Below are 3699 nucleotides of genomic sequence, written 5' to 3' on the forward strand. Positions count from 1 at the left end.
TTTTTGAGTCCAGAAAATTATTACCAATTCATTGCTCCATTTTATTCAATTCATCAGCACAATATCCTTTAAATGTAATATAGTGTCCATACATCTTTTTTTTAAAGATGTATAAAATAAGACGTATCTGCTGCAGCAAGCATGCATGTCAGTTGTTTCAGCTCTTTGCGTACGTGTTCACCCAGCCGCTGCCAGAAACGTAGACACGCATCACCTCTGCCCAAACCCATAACTCTCCGCATTCAGACACTGACCTAAGCCTGTTTCATCCTCCGCTGCTACTTAGCAGCACACAAAAACAATCTTTTCTTGGTCTGTGCTCAGGTATTTCTCTAAGAAAACAAAAAAAAAGACACATCCATTGCCTTCACTTGGCTTTAGAAGACTTTGAAGACTTTTTTCCAACAATTTATTACTTAAGAGTACAGATAAACCTTTGCTCCCTCCCCTCTACATCCCATCCAGCTTCATTCTCGGAGATAAATCAAAGCAGGAATGTTCTGTCCGTCTTTATTGTCTCTCTTTGAGATGATGTTTACTACACTGCAGCCTCAAGCAATGTGCAGCCCATTCTGGTAAGCTTAAAAGAAGTTAATTGTGGAAGAGGAATGACGAGTGTGTGTACAGGCACCGATGGTTTACTGTGGGTCAGACTGTGTCTTGTTTTTTGACTTGCGTGAAAAAAGACACCGCTGAAAAAAACAGTTTTACTGACTATATTTGTACGATGGCTGATGAGATTTCTAATGTTTTGTGAATTATGGTTATTTAAACTATCTCAGAGGTCAAAGTCTTAACTCGGTCCATTAGGTCAAGGCCTGTGTGAATGCTGTGTTTTCAACTTTCCATGACCTCTCAGACTATCTTCTCGTTTTGGTCTTTCATCGGCCAACTGACACCAAACTGGATTAATTAGTTAGATATTTTTTGCTTCTGCCTCCCGTCGCAGCTCCAAAGTAAATAATTCTACAGTCCAATTCAGAGAATTATCTTCCAATCAATCACCGTCTCCCCAATTCTCCCAGTTGTCACAGCAGTCATTATCATTATTATTATTAATTGTCTGGGGTGGTGATTGTGAACATCTGTGTGTGGAAGGCTCAATTCTCCACGGGCTGTCAGGATCCAGACCTCCTCTGGCCCCTTAACTCCCTGGCTCATTCTCCCGCCAGCCTTCACTGCCTTTTCTCCTCCACTTTTTGTCATCTTTCTTTCGTTATCTCACAATACGTTTACAGCTACTCTCTCCACGGCCTCTCTGTCTCACACTCCTCCAGCGAATTCGTGGCAGGGGCACGCGCGCATACACAACATGTGTCAGCAACACAAAAGCCTGACTTGGCTTCCAGGGAATTTTTCATTCTCTGCTAACTGGAGGGAGTACAAAGGTATAAAGAAGGCCTTTGCATGCCATGTGAGGGCAGTTCACATAGAAAAAGACTATAATAAGCTCTTGGCGTGAGGATGCAGCATTTTGGCTTCTGCATGTTGCACAAATCATAAAACAAAGTCATGGATCAGTTTTCGGAGACTACGACTAAAAGAAATGAGGGGTGGAAAAAATATATTTCGTGAAACAATCCAAAACTTTCTTTACACAGTGCTTAAAATGTCTGCATGCAAATAAGCTCTGTATAAATTAAGTTTATTGAGTCAGTTGAAATAAATACAGGGGGACATTTTTGAAGCTATAAATTATGTTATCTAGCTGGCCCAAGAATATTATACAAATATGACAATTTATATGTATAAATTAAGAGAAAAAGACAGAAATTATTAAAAGAATAGTTCACATTTTTGTAAATACACTAATCTGCTTTCTTGCTGAGAGTGTAGATGACTGATACCACCATCACACCTTTGGCTTTTGCCACCAGTTGGTTAGCTTAGTTTAGCACAAACACTGGAAATGAGGGAAACAGCGAACATCTACACAAAATGAACTGTTAAAGCTGCCCTTGGGAGCTGTGCTTTTCTGACTCTCGTGGGTAGACAAAAGATGAGTGGGCAGAAGGGAGCCGTGGCACAAGTACCATCTGTCTAGGTCAATATGCTTTACCAGTTGTCCAGAGTAAGTTTAGATGCTGTGGTCAATTCAAGTTCTCTCCTAAGTAGCGATTGTTGCTCCTTCAGCACCAGACAGGATTTGTTTAGTCCCTGTGAGGCTTTCCGGTCCTGCGGAGGCTGTGCAGCGGTATGGCATCGAGCAACAGATCAGTAAACAGAGGGGATGTAGACTGTGAAGTAAATGGCTCAGCAGGGTGTTCAAGAGCAGGCTGCAAGGCATAATGACCAAGCTGCACCCCGCAGAGAGTTGATTGTGTGTCTGGGGCTCGGTGCTGCTGCTGTCTGGTTTCAAAGGGCTGTGGTGGTAAAGCAGTGTTGCTCTTGTTTAGTGTCTTAGTAATACAGTCTGACATTACTCACATCCAGGGGAAATGGTCAAATTAGAGTACCTCTACAATATTGAAATGTTTCAGTTGGTGTAATTACTGCACCAGTGGACCTGTTATCTCCTCTAAATATTGCCTCTCTGGTGTTTCAGTGTGAGTTTGAAAGGGCGTTTCTTTGGACAACAGACTATTTTACGCTGATTATCTACCAGACCGTAGCTACTGTTGTGCTTGCTGAGGTTAAAGGAATTCCTCACCCCTATAATTGACCATTTGTACAGCAATTACTCACTCTATGTTACATTGAATTTGTGAAGAAAACTGTGTTCTTGGTGAACAAAAAATCCAAAAATTCTTGATAAACTGACGATGTAGGGGTGCTCATTTAACAACAGCAAACTATATCAAAACATCTGTTAACAAACTGTCACACAACTCATGCAGTATAATACTTTCCTCAGACAGCCCTTTTCAACAGGGATGGAACCTAAAATACCCCTTCTCTGCCAAAATTAGTGTGTGTATGGAGGGTTTTTTTTATACACAGGTAAATCTGCTGAAATTAGGCTATATACTGCCATTGCCAGTGGTGCAATCAGAGAGTGGTGCACTTCCATGAACTAAAAAACTAAAAACATACTAAAGTTGTAGGTGGCTAATTCGTTTTCTGTCCTACAGTTTCCCATCAATCTAAGATCCATGAAACAAGTCATAATGTGATTTCCTGAGCTGCTTCTGTCTTACAGGTTGCTTTTGGGGTTGATTACACAACCTGTGTTATGATATCATTACCATAAATTGTAAGTATGGCACCATACTCACATTTTCCATATTAAAAATGTGGGGCTGTGTATTCTTGGCTGCGGCTGAGGCGAGTGCACAGATTAGAGCTAATACCTTTCATCTGGTAGAAGAGCAGATGATCTTTTCATTGGCCAGTCAGACCGTCTGGACAGAGATGAGTGAGCTCGAGATGTGACTGGACAGAGATGGGTTTGTTATCTCTTAATAATGATATCAATGCATCACGTCAGTAGATAAATAGACTTGCTACTGTTGCACCAAAAAAGGCAATGAATTTATGTGTTGATGCTCATGTGTTCTTTGTATCTACGTGTGGCCTAATTTTCCTGGCTGGCAAAATGCTCCCTTCATTTTTATTTTAATCAGTCCCTCTTATTCTGTCCTTTAGCTGTACCTGTGATAATACGTTTCTCTCCAGGCGTGTGACACGTGGATAGTCAGGGGTGGCATGAAATGACTGTGTGATGGATTTGTCCATTAAAGCAAGCTGAGCTAAAAACCT

This window comes from Plectropomus leopardus, chromosome 18 (assembly GCF_008729295.1).
Source record: "Plectropomus leopardus isolate mb chromosome 18, YSFRI_Pleo_2.0, whole genome shotgun sequence".
Classification (NCBI taxonomy): domain Eukaryota; kingdom Metazoa; phylum Chordata; class Actinopteri; order Perciformes; family Serranidae; genus Plectropomus; species Plectropomus leopardus.